The 13,070-nt window shown below is 39.0% G+C and overlaps 1 long non-coding RNA gene across 1 annotated transcript in view; it reads right to left on the reverse strand.

The window, feature by feature from the left end:
* The window catches only part of LOC149309714 (uncharacterized), a 68,628-nt gene that overhangs the window by 7,678 nt on the left and 47,880 nt on the right, over positions 1–13,070 (reverse strand). Inside the window, exon 2 of the long non-coding RNA XR_016281845.1 lies at positions 3,995–4,032. This is a non-coding gene — a long non-coding RNA (uncharacterized LOC149309714). The remainder of the gene's footprint in view (positions 1–3,994; positions 4,033–13,070) is intronic.

Below are 13,070 nucleotides of genomic sequence, written 5' to 3' on the forward strand. Positions count from 1 at the left end.
ATGTGCCTTCAAGTTGTTTCTGACTTATGGTGATCCTAAGGCAAACCTATCATAGGGTTTTCTTGTCAAGATTTGTTTAGAGCAGGCTTGCCTTTGCCTCCCCCTCTGAAGCTGAGAGACTGTGACGTGCCTAAGGCCACCCAGTGGGTTTCCATGGCTGAGTGGGGATTCAAACTCTGGTCTCTAGAGTCATAGTCCCAACATTCAAAACACTACAGCATGCTGGCTCTCAAGTACATAGCTGAGGCTAATAAAGTATGTAACAATTCAATCTAATATATATCTTCTAAAAATATTTTTTTTTAGTTCAATAAGGAAAATCTGCATAGGACTGCAGTCTACACTGCATAGCTACACTAAGCTTTGTAGTATAGCACGCTGATACCACTTTTAGCTATCATGGCTCCTTTCTATACACTCCTGGGATTTGTAGTTCAGTGATAATTTGCAAAAGATCTCTAGTCCACACCCCTGAACAGCAGTACAATACCTCTATGACAAAAGGTTCTAAGTACCTCTAAGTAAATAAAAGTGACAGTTACATTGTGAAAAGAATGGCTATTCTTCACTGAGTTACAATCATAGAATAGAAAGGACCCACAAGGACCACTTAGTCCAACCTTCTGCTATGCGAGAATACACAGCTAAAACATCTCCTGAAAGATATTCACCCAACCTCTGTTTAAAGACCTCTAAGGAAGCAGAGTCCACCACTTTTCAAGGCAGTCTATCCCAATATCTAACAGTTCTTACAGTAAAACAGGCCTTCCTAAGGTTTAGGTTGAATCTCTTTTCTTGTAATCTAAATCATTGGTCTGTGTTCTAGTTTCTTGCGCAACAGAAACCTCACTCTTACCTTCTACCTCTATCCTCTACAGGACATCTCTTCATATATTTAAAGGTATCATGTCATGTCTCAGTCTTCTCTTTTCCAAGCTAAACATACCTAGATCCCTAAGTTCCTCATAAGACTTGGTTTCCAGATCATCTTGGTTGCTCTTCTCTGGTATAATGTAGTTACACCATTATAATTAGATCAAAAGGAATTGCAACTAACTATGTATTTATAATTGACTACTTCTAAAATCTGCATATCCTTCTTCATAACCAGGTTGATTGTTTCTACAGAATAAGAGAATTAAACTGGATGAAATTAACACTATAACATCAAGTTCAGTGTAAAGGTAGCAGGTGTGCCTCTTGTGATAAATCTTCTTTAGAAAGGGATACAAAAGCCATTGAACAGATGCAATAATTAGAAGAATTGTGTCACATTGGAACTGGAAGGAAAGCATGAATTGGAATCTAAGCTATTCTACTAAGAAGTGAGAAAGAAGGGACTCTCAAAAACATTTCGTGAAAGAGTATGTTTCCTAACTACATCAATGCCATATGAGTTGGCATGCAGGCAGAAAACAATGGCATACAATCACATCTGTACATTTTTCAATATCAAGGTGGTTTATAAAAGGGTTCTATTTTGGTATGTCTATTATGCAGAATTGTAAGATTTATGCTGATCAATGTTTTGCCTGGCTTTTTGCAGCAGTGTATATTTGAATAATTTAAATCATAATTTGAGTAAATGAATATTTTAATTCCAGCAATATAAACAGCTTGAAGATAAACTTTTATTTTTATGATCTGGATGATGGGGATATGGATTTGGCATTGCATCATTTCTTCCACCACATTTGATTACTTTGACCAGTCAGGTTAAACCAGGCAGTTAACTCATTTCTCTTCAACAGAAAAAATAGCACAATAATTTTTTCAGGCAGAGTATGTCTCATGTTAAGAAAACTGCAAGTAATATAGGACCTTATCACACACACATTCTGGGGACAGAAGGAGGACGCTCGTGTGCACACGCGTGCTGCAGAAAATGGAGTTTATCGTACATGAATACGTCCTCCAAGAGGCCCTGTTTCGTCCCCCGGTGCGCACCCGTTCGCGTCCAGTCCTGATGGGCGTGATTTTTTGCTGACATATCCATCAGGCAAAAATCACGCCCGTCAGGACTGGACGCGAACGGGTGCGTGCCGGGGGACAGAACAGGGCTGCTTCGAGGACCTATTCGTGTGTGATAAACTCCGTTTTCTGCAGCACACGCGCGCACATGAGCGTCCTCCTTCCATCCCCAGAACGTTTAAAATTGTGTGTGCGATAAGGTCCATATTCCAAGGCATGTCCTTTAGAGATTGCCCACTTAAATTCTTAACAAACGTCAACTAAAACCAAGTGAGTAGCTACCCATATCAGTCCAGAAACAACGAGGCTTATGTATGATATAGATACCATTAAAATCCAATATCTAATTTTTAAAAATTCCAGCTATTTCCATTCAGAAACATTTAAATTTCATTTCTATGGCTTTCTCCTCCTCCTTTTTATTCTCCACATAGTACCAAGAAGCAGATTATGCTGAAGAACAATGACCAACTGTGGTTTCCAGCAAGCATCATGGTCAAGTGGGGATTTTATTTAGGTTTTCAGAGTCTTAAAAGAGGACAGCACAACTGTTAGCCCCATTCTGACATAGTTTTGCCCACTCTTGATGGCTGCACATTTGTTGTGACTTATGGAGGCTGATCTTTTAAGATATTATGAAACATCAGGGCAGGCACAATCCCCTGCATGTGTTTATGCTCAAAAGTATGGTAAAGGATTTATATTTTACTCTGCTTGTGGCAATGAATTCTCTCATGTTGATTGGCTGATGGTGTAGTGGATGAGAAAATTCAGAGGCTCAGGCATCAAAAAAAGTTTGCAATGAACTCTATAACAGAGAATAGTATGTGGATAGGGATAAAACTTCACATAGGGGCAGGGTGAGAGTTAGAAAAGAGATCTTTGGCAGTAAGGGAGCTACAGGGGGGAAAGCTCAGAGGGAATGAGACTGAAAGAAAGATGCAGAGAAGAAGCCTAGCTCTAATTGTAACTGCTGTGTTGTGTGCTGCTAATCTGAAGGGGGAGATGGCAAAGAAATACTGGAAAGGGACTCAGTTTTATATATAGCCACTTCTAGTTTGGATTTTTCTGTGCCATTAACTCATTTCGGTGACAAGGTAGGAGAACAGTGTAATGGAAATCACTCTGATTTTGGTGGTGGTGGGATGTGTGCGTGTATATATACCAAGGGTAGGAATTCTGTAGCCCTCCAGATGCTATTGGACTGCAACTCCCAGCATCCTCTCCACTGGCCATGCTGGCTAAAGCTGCTGTGAGCTGCACAACATCTGGAGGGCTATTTTATTCCTGCCTATTATATACATATTCAACATGTACAATACAGAACAAAGACACCCCCACCCCCAAAAAAAAGGCTTTCAGGCCATAAAGGCTATTTTGAATTCCTCACAGTTTAAGGATAAGTGAGCACATAACATGCCAAACTTTCTATTCTAATGAACTGATCTATTAAATAACCCATATACTGCTAGCTTTACTAGCGTACACAAAACATCACACATATGCTTCCTGGGCCTTTGGTGTAAAGGCACCGCCACTTCCCATTGCTCAAAGAAGCACACTGCTGAAATTTGGCACTGATAAAAATGAGACATTTTCCTGTTTCATTACTGGAATGGAAGGAGACACTCTGTCCCAAAAGACTTCAGGACCACATGTTGCAGGGGACACTCCACAGCAAACCCCTGTATTTGCCACCAAATATCAGCATCAAGTTCTATTGACAGACCCTAAATTATAGCAGTTAAAATGTCAATATGGTTTTCCATAAGTCTAATGCAACTTCACAGACCAGGATATTGCCCACCACTGAAATACATGAACATTGCACAATTTAAATGGCCTTATGGGAATGCAAATGAAGCATTCTATTTTGAATGAACTAGTTTGCTCACAAGTATCTCATGTGCATCTCCCAGAACCCAAGCAAATCATTTATACAAATTTGTCTCATGTTCATTAGTTGGGAAAAGCAAAGGAGAACTCTGCATAAAACATTTATTTATTGGTGGCAATTTCTTACCATAGTGAATGAGCTCCAGAGGATTTCAGTGTGAATCTCTGAAAAAAGGAAAAACAGGATTAAAAACACTCTAGCTAATCAGGAGTTCAGCTATAAAGAAGCTACTGACAATATAATTCTATATGCTGAATTAAATAAATTAATACTTATCTGATTGTGTCCTGGAATCCTTTTGTGCTTGTAATTCTTGGGTTAGGGCATTTTAAAATTTTGTTATTGATGATTTGGAAAAAAAGAACTTGAGAACAAGCTAGAGCTTTGCATTTAAGATGTAAAATTGTTCAAGGACATTACTGAGAAGTACCGTTTATTTACCAGATGAAGTAGAAAGCTATGCTACTTCAATTGTACAACAAAAAGCACAATATAACAAGTATAATTTGGCCTGTAACAATATGCTGTAACGAAAACCCATAGCAAGTTTAGAGAACATTCTAGCCATGGGTGACAACATCAGGCTAATAAAAAGAAAGAACACTCTTGGTTAACTATGGTTTAGTTTTACAGGGTTTTTAATGGACTCACTTGTAATTCTTTTACATGCTAGCAGGAAAAAAAATCACACACATTTTCACCAAGGTCTTGTTCTTGGAAGGCTTAGAGATCACATCAGCCAGGAACCTAGACAGAAACCTTATTTTCATTTATAAAGAGGAAATGCCTTATTACACCCAAGTGCAACCAAGGGACAAAACAGACAGCCCCAACAAAGCTGGATTGGGGCCAAGGAACCGCACGCTGTAGCCCCAGTCTACTGCAGTGCCAGCCAAAAAAGGAGCAGTTTTCAGCCACTCCTTTTTCAGCCACATAAATGCTGCCTTTACCAGCTCTTCCACAGCCCAGCTTCAGCTTCCTGGCAAGTCGGGGGCTAGTGTCATGTAACTGCCACATCCCCAAGACACACAGAAACCTACTTATGTGTGGGCAGCTGGCAGTGTGAAGCCAGCTTCCGGGAGTCTTGGGGACATACATCATGTTTACACCATGCTGCCAAGCCGGCTGGAAGTCAGCTTTTTATGCCAGTCTGTTCTGACCCAGTGTTCAGTGTCATCTAGTAACTATTTAATGAAGCTTTCCATACAGTCCCTCTCAACTGTGCGAACGTTTTTTCGCCATAGAGAGAGGGGCAGAGAGAGCCATAAAGAGAAGACATCTGCCTTCTGCCTACAAGAAAATTTCAGAAAACACTTCTGATTTTAAAATTTCCTCTAGTGTCTGCTCACATGTTTTAAATATTATGCTTGCTGTCAGAAAGGATTCAAACCAGGAAACCTGGCAATGAGGCAACATAGGGGTAGTTACTGGACAGAAGAAAATATTAGCCAGATCTCTGCTGCTCTGTAGAAGTGTGGACATTTTGCTGGCTGAAGTGGAGCAACATCCCTCCCGACCCCCCATTCAAGTCAAAGTGCTTAGTAATAAAAACCAACCAAGACTGAACATTCAGAAAGTTGCTCTTCCTTTGAAGCAAAAATACAATAATGATCAATTAAATAAGTATACATTTCCTCCTCTTTCATGACACCTGAAATCTGCTACCTCCAGTGACTGCTTCACTGCCTGATGGACGGGATGAGCCCTGCAAACATTTCCCCCCACGATCGGTAATTTTTGTAAATATTGAGATTAAAGAAATGTTATGCCACTGACATACAGTCGCCCCTCTGTTTTCATGAAGGATCCATTCTGGACACACACACCCCCGCGCACGCGAAAACAGAAAATCACCAATATTCAAACCACATTAGCTTGAATGGCAGCATGCACCCCATTTTGTTCCCCCTGCATTTGCCGCCCACAAACAGGCATGGGATGCGGATTCCAAGTCCATGAAAAGGGAAGGGCGACTGTATTTAAACAAAACTATTTAATTAACTAGGGACACCCTTTCTGGTTATCCATTTTTAAAATTGATTAGCTGGTGAGATGAGTCATCAAACTGTAAAATCCTAGGCATTTGCACTTAGAAGTAAACCACACAAAATAATTGGGGTTTATTTCCTTGTAAGTGGACGTACAACTACAACCTCTATATTACAATGATATAGACATCATAATAGCAGAAAAAGAAGGGAAAAAACAAAAGAAAAACTAGAGAGCAGGATTAATATTAGGAGCTGGCAAGAATTCCTCATGTTTCTTCTGTAATTACCCCAACACAATACTCATTGCATCTCTAGAAAGCTCCCTGCACAACTGTTGTAATGAACAAGTAGGTGGGCTTATATGCTCAGAGGCAACCCAAATTGTTCCTCTGCTTCTCATAAGAAGCGAAGGACTTTCCCTGCTCTTACTGTGCCATGAAGTGATAACTCCATTCAACCAGAGGAAGATATGACAGAAGCAGCAACCCCCAAATAAAGAGGATGAGGCAGTGGTGTCCACATCCTCATCACCACTCCTGTGAAAAGAATGCCACAGATATGATGCTTGCACTACACCGCACCCTGTTCCTGGATGTCCTAATAAGAGATTTTTGGATCATGTCCCTTTCAAGGAAAGCAGCAGCATCTTTGGAGCCAGCAGCGCCAAAGACAACTCTTGCCCACTCCTGTTTCAGAGCCACAGACTTGTTACTGCCAGTTGCAATTTTCTGGTCTGAAGCAATTTGTGGACACACAGAACCCAACCTGCTACCTATAGGAGTGGAGGGCAAGATTGCAGCAGCAATACCCGCATCAGAAGGATACCCATGCCTCTGCTTAGTCATCCAAACAGAAGAGGACATGGTGGTGTCAATAACTCCTGCTTGCCTGAGTGCAAATGAGCAAGATGTGGTAGAAGAAGGAGATGGAAGCAAAGATGGTCATAGTCCTTGCCCCTGCCATAAGTCAGCTTTCAAAAGCTTCATGGAAAAGAGCATCTCTCTAGCCTAAGAGAAGCCCAATGGGCAAGAAGCACATTTGCTACTGCCATTGCCCTACCAGTTAAGGCAATAGCCTCAATTAGATTAATGACAGAGCCGCCCCTGAATGTTATACAGTATGTGCCAACAGTAGAGATCGCTTGGCTTATGAGAAAGTGTATGGGAAGAAAACTAAGAAAGGGAGATGACAGACACATTTAATAGAATTGCTGCAACTAGATGATATAAAAAGCAGAGACACTAAAATATCTTAAATTCAGAGCTTGGAAAAGTTATTTTTAGACTACAGCACCCAGAAACCTCAGTCAGATGGACAGTTGCCATGCTGAGTGGCAGGTTCCAGGAGCTACACACCTAAAAGAAACCCCTAAAATGAATCTAAAATGCACCAATTTCTATTATTTAATTTCAAATATATCCAAGAATGGGACTACAATGTATTCTGTGCCAAGTATCTTACCTTTTTCAAAAACAGAAAATCCCTACAAGTGAAACAGAAGATGCTACATAGGAATTTCAAACTTTCTATAGGAAATGTATAATGTTTGAAGGAGCCCTTGGTAGAATAGTAAGAAGGGCACTTCAGTTTTAGCTTACAAAGCACTTCTGGAGCATGTAGTTATTGATTTATCTTATAAAAATCTGCTATGTAGTGTAGGTTTTTTTTCTGATTTAGCTTTTATAGTACTGCTGGGATCATTTAATTTCTCTTCTCCACCACCTCCTTAAAAGATCTCTGGCATATTTTATTAATCAGAGTATGTACCTTTTATTGGTTTAAAATTTCATGAAACAAAAACTTACGTGAGACATAAAATAAAGATTTCCCCTCTGCAGTTGTCTTTTCAATAAATTTGTTGCTACCTCTGATCATATTCTGCTTTTTTGTTCATCAAGAAGTATTGAAACTTCAGCTAAATTCTTGCCAAAGAAAATGCACCGAAGAAGGGTCAGTCAATGCCGATGGAAAATGGACACTTACAACAGGTTTTTTATTTCCTTTTAGAGCTATTTGTTGAAAATTCAAAATATTTTCTGCATTCGGATCTACACATGCAGTATTTTATTTTGCTCTTCCTCTTGTGAAAAATTTATTTTATGATTAGAATACTGTTGCTGTTATCATTTTTGTTTTCTATCATCATCATCATCATCACCGCCACTTGTCTAGTGTGATATGCAAGTATTGCAAGTTAAGAACACTATTGTACTTTAGAAATTCAAATACAGGTGGAGTATAGCATGGGAGCTGTTTAATTCTCCCTCGCCAACATTTCTTTCCCTACATTTCCACACTTAAGGTAATATTCTCCCCAAAAGGTAAAAGATGCATGGAAGTGAACATTTTCCCTCTGAGAAAGAAACCAATTGGTGGGAACTGAGCATTCAAATGATTTCAAACATAAGCTCATGTCCATTCTATCGAAAGGAGCAGGACCACTTCTTTTCAAAGAGCCATAACTTCATTTCCATACACAAAGGATTTTAAATTTGAACTGACATTCTCACATACCAATGGCATTTATATGTCTGTCCCTGTTTCCACTCCACTAAATGCATCTGAGGAAGTAGACTGAAGTCTATGAAAGCTCATGCTATCAAATTCTTTATTTCAGCTAGTCTCAAAGGTGCTACACGATCTCTCTGCAGACTAACACAGCTATATCTTTGAACCTCCATGTATAGTTGAGAAAAATGTTTGTCTGAAACCCTGAAGCATCGTGCTCCCAAGTCAGTATAGACCAGGGGTGGGGAAGGTGCAGTATGAAACTGCATGCAGTCCCTGGCCCCTCTCTGCAGCCCAAAGGTTCTTCTGCATCCACCCAAAAATATTTTTCATGCAAAATGTATTACCTGGAATAGCAGTTTACTTGTAATCATCCCATAATAAAACACATTCCAACTGGCCAAAACCTGGCCAACACCCCCACCCCCCAAACAAATTGGGAAGCAGATTCCTGTTCACTTCTGGGAGCTACAGTGTTTTGGGGTGAAAATGGCACAAGGTGACCAGCTCTGAGAGATATCTGCATTTGATACAGAATATATGGAACAAGATGAGTCATAGCCTGACTTGTTCTGGATTTCCTGACTTGAGATATTTCTGCAGCTTTGATTTGAAGAAGATATGTACTGACTGAAAGGAATGTATAAATATGTTAATATTTTATGCAAATATATGTCATATATTTACCTTTTTTCCTTTTGTAATCTTTATATAAAGGCCTTACAAGCATCCATGCCAAAACCTTCAGACTCTTTTAGCAAATAAAGACCATCTTTCTAGTATCCTGAGATGTTGTTTCATTTTTCTTTATGGATTTCAGTGAATGCTTTTCAGTTTTTGCTTTTTTTCTGACTATAAGGCAGCTTACTAAAGGATTAAATAATACTTTTTCCTTCCCACCTTCTGGCGGAATAAAATTTCTCTGTTGGACTAAATACCAACAGCACCACTCTGTTCAACCTCTTCCTGACTTTTGTTACAGAAGCTTCAAGGGAAAATAATAACAGAGTTATGCTTTGTATGCGGCTGACCCTGACTTCTCTTAGATTGTGCTCTTTCATGCAGATGGTGTCCCAGTAATGCTGGAATGGTGAAACAAGTGTGATGCTGTTTCTAACATGATTACTTTACACACAGCATGTCCTTGGTTTTCCTCTTGTGTTTTTCCAATATTATTAAAGCAAAGGAAAATTACCTATGGCAACTAGGAGAATTCCTGGGGAGAATAGCAATTCAGCCATTCCTGTAAATTAAGAACCCAAAAAATCTTCTTTTTGTATCAATCGTCCCACTTGGCAACACTTTCATTTCGTCTTCACTTCTCATACAATGTCCATACAAATCCCTTCTTGCAACTTCATACAAATTTTCAGGTCTCACAGCTTCTAGCACCAACAAACTTAGAATAATGAAAGGACCCAAACAAATTTAATGCACTCATTAAATTTAATATATTCTTCTGAAACACATCCCTAAAGGAATTATATCTGGTCTTTTACTTGGCCTTTCCTAGGACATCTGTTTCATGCTGTCCCCAACATCAGTGCATCTTCCTATCCCGAAATTCCGTGTCCATCTGTTAAATCTGTTGCTTCTCAAAGCCTTTACTGATATGTCTTTACAATATGCATCTCAAAGTATGAACAGGTTGGGTCTACCTTATCTGAAATGATTGAGACTAGCAGTGTTTTGGATTTATTTATTTTTTCAGATTTTGAAATATTTGCTTATACATAATGTGATATCTTAGAGATGGGACCCAAGTCTAAACATGAAACTCATTTATGTTTGTATATATCTTACACATATAGCCTGATGAAAATTTTATACATAACATTTTTAATAATTTTGTGCATGAAACAGAAGGCCTGAACAGACAGGCCAAAATAAAGCTGCTTCAGGTCACTTTGGAGGGATGCTGTTTAAATGATTCATGTGTCCTAAGAGGCCGGAAGTGGTGCTAAAGCCACACCCCAGTCCTAAGGACTGGAGCACAGCTTTGGTGCAGCTTCGGGCCTCTTAGGACACATGAATCATTTAAACAGCATCTCTCCACAGTGACCCGAAGCAGCTTTATTTTGGCCTGTCTGTTCAGGTCCATAGTTAGATTTGTCCATATATCTTTGTCTTTCCCCCAGCTGGTTGTCCTTGGAAACCTTGTACTTGGCCTATAGCAGCTTTATTTTGGCCTGTCTGTTCAGGCCCCATGTTTGTATAGGCTAAACCATCAGAAAGCAAAGGTGTCACTATCTCAGCCACCAAGAAAACTTTTTAGATTTTGGAGTATTTCAGATTACAGAATTTTGGATGAGAGACACTCCACTTGTACCTTTGTTTTTCTTCTCTTACTCAATATTTCCTTGCACATGTTGAAACTAGCCTAGCCCTATGGTAAGGCAGGGGGGAGATCCTACATTGTACCCACGTGTTAAGAAATTCAGTGAAAATTAATGCCTGTGTTTAAAGATTTATAAATGCATTACACAAGCAGGATACATAAATAAGATTTATGAAGGCTTCCTCTTAGAGAGACATGTGCCATTATACTTTAGAAATTACATTCCTTAAATATTTTTGAGACTATTAAGACAAAAATACTACTTTCCCATCAAGCACATTTTTTTCTTTTTCTTTTCTTCTTTTCTCTTTTTCTTTTTTGTAATCTTTCTTTCTTTCTTTTTTTCTTTCTTTTTTCCCCCTACTGTTAGATCATCTGGAATAGATATTGATAGGCACTGATGCTTATACCTGTGAACAAATAATCAATCAGAATTTTAAAATAATGGCACAGTGCTAGTTACAACATATACAGATCTATAAGGACTGGGTCCAGGTTATCTAAAGGACCACATCTGCTCCTATAAGTTTACCTGGGAGTTTATCACACGGGGGAGAAAGCGTCATGCTCCCAGTTTGTTTGTTTTTCTGTTACCACTGCACAATTGCACAATAGCAATGAAACAGTAACGGGAGATGATCACACCTAAACCAAAAACAATGCAGTTCCACTTTAATTACAGAAGAATAGTGCATTTAGCGTACATACCTAAAGCATTATGGTTCCATTTTTGTAGTTTCTCCCGTCCCCGTCCCCCCGCCCCAGTCATTGCTGTTATTTCAAATAGCAAGCTGGGAATGAGACCGCAATTGCAGAAATGTGTAATTGTAGTGTTTTGTAAGTACACACTTGTGGTAATAACATTTAGATTGCACTTTTGAGATGTTATTAACGATTCAAATCGTTAACACAATCTGATGGGAACATGACACTTTGATAACTTGTGGGCAAAGCAATCATCCCGACATCATGTGATCATCTTCTTTGCAATTGCGCAATGGTAAAACAGGAAAAAATGGGAACATGACGCTTTCTCCCCAGTGTGATAAACTCCCTAGGGTCTAAAACACACTGGAGAAATAATCCAGTTTGAGGCCGCTTTAGCTGGCTCAGTGCTAGGGAATTCTGGGAACTGTAATTTATTGTGGCAACAGAACGCTTTGACAGAGAAAGCTAAATGTCTCACAAAATTACAGTTTCCTGAATTCCCTAGCACTGTGCCATGGCAGTTAAACTGGTCTCAAACTGTATTATTTCTCCAGTGTGTTTTGGACCTAGGTTTTAAGATCCATAGGAGAGGTCCTTCTGTTAGCCTCACAACCTTCAAAAATGTGTTTGTTAGGGATAGTTGGTGGCTACTCCTGAATTATGAAGATTGGGCTAATGTCCTAGGGAGTTTAGCCTAGCTCTCTTCCCATTGTCTGTTTGCCAGTAGGCAAAGACCTTTTTATTCAGGCAGGCCTTTAATAACCAACTGGATCTAATGGACATGCTTGACTTTAATACTGTATTTTTATCTTTTAATTTATTATGTTGTTGTTTTAAAGTGGTTAGATGGTTGTTTAAAATTAATGTACTATTTTATATGTGTGTGGCTTATTGTGTTTTACTAGTTATTTTGATATGCTGTAGCCTGCCTTGTATCTCAGCCCTGGGAAAAAGCCAAAATACTAAACAAATAAATATTAGGAAGACTGGAATCATTGACTACTTGCCATTCTGATGGTGATGGTACTGGTGATGCCAATAGTGCTAGACATGGAATTAGTGAGTTTTGTGAATCTCCACCATGCCTTATTTAACTGTCTACTCTCCTTATAAACTGTTTACAATCAACCTCTACAGATTTATTATTCCATCCCCATAATTACAACAAAGCAACTGTGCCCAAATCAAATCTACGCTGTATCTTGCCAACAACAAAGAGGGGAAAGGAAATATAAGGACTGCAGCATTCCCATTAGGTTTGAGAACTATAATCATCAAATTAATAACTCAAAACTTTAATTTATATCTTGTCTTTTATTGCAGTTATAATTCTTGATGATCAGGAAGCTTTAAACAGCCTGCTCTTCATTGGGAAAAAAAAAGGAACCAAGATAAATAAAACCCTGAAGAACAAAGAGTGAATTAACCTGTTTTTAAACTTCCTGCCCTTAGGGATTTGTTTCTGCACTGATTTCTCTGGTGATTATGTACTGTATTATGTTTAGAATACATTTGTTTTTGCCTGGCTTTTCAGACAAAAATTATTTCCTAAAGTCATTAATCAATAAAGAGAGAGAGGAAGGCAGGCTACAGGGACCATGTGTCCTACTGTCTACTGTCTCAGTAGACAGTTCTCTGCTTGAAGAGACAAGCATAC

The sequence above is a fragment of the Sceloporus occidentalis genome, unplaced genomic scaffold (genome assembly GCF_023333645.1).
Source record: "Sceloporus occidentalis isolate IW3139 unplaced genomic scaffold, rSceOcc1.0.p SCAF_7, whole genome shotgun sequence".
NCBI lineage: Eukaryota > Metazoa > Chordata > Lepidosauria > Squamata > Phrynosomatidae > Sceloporus > Sceloporus occidentalis.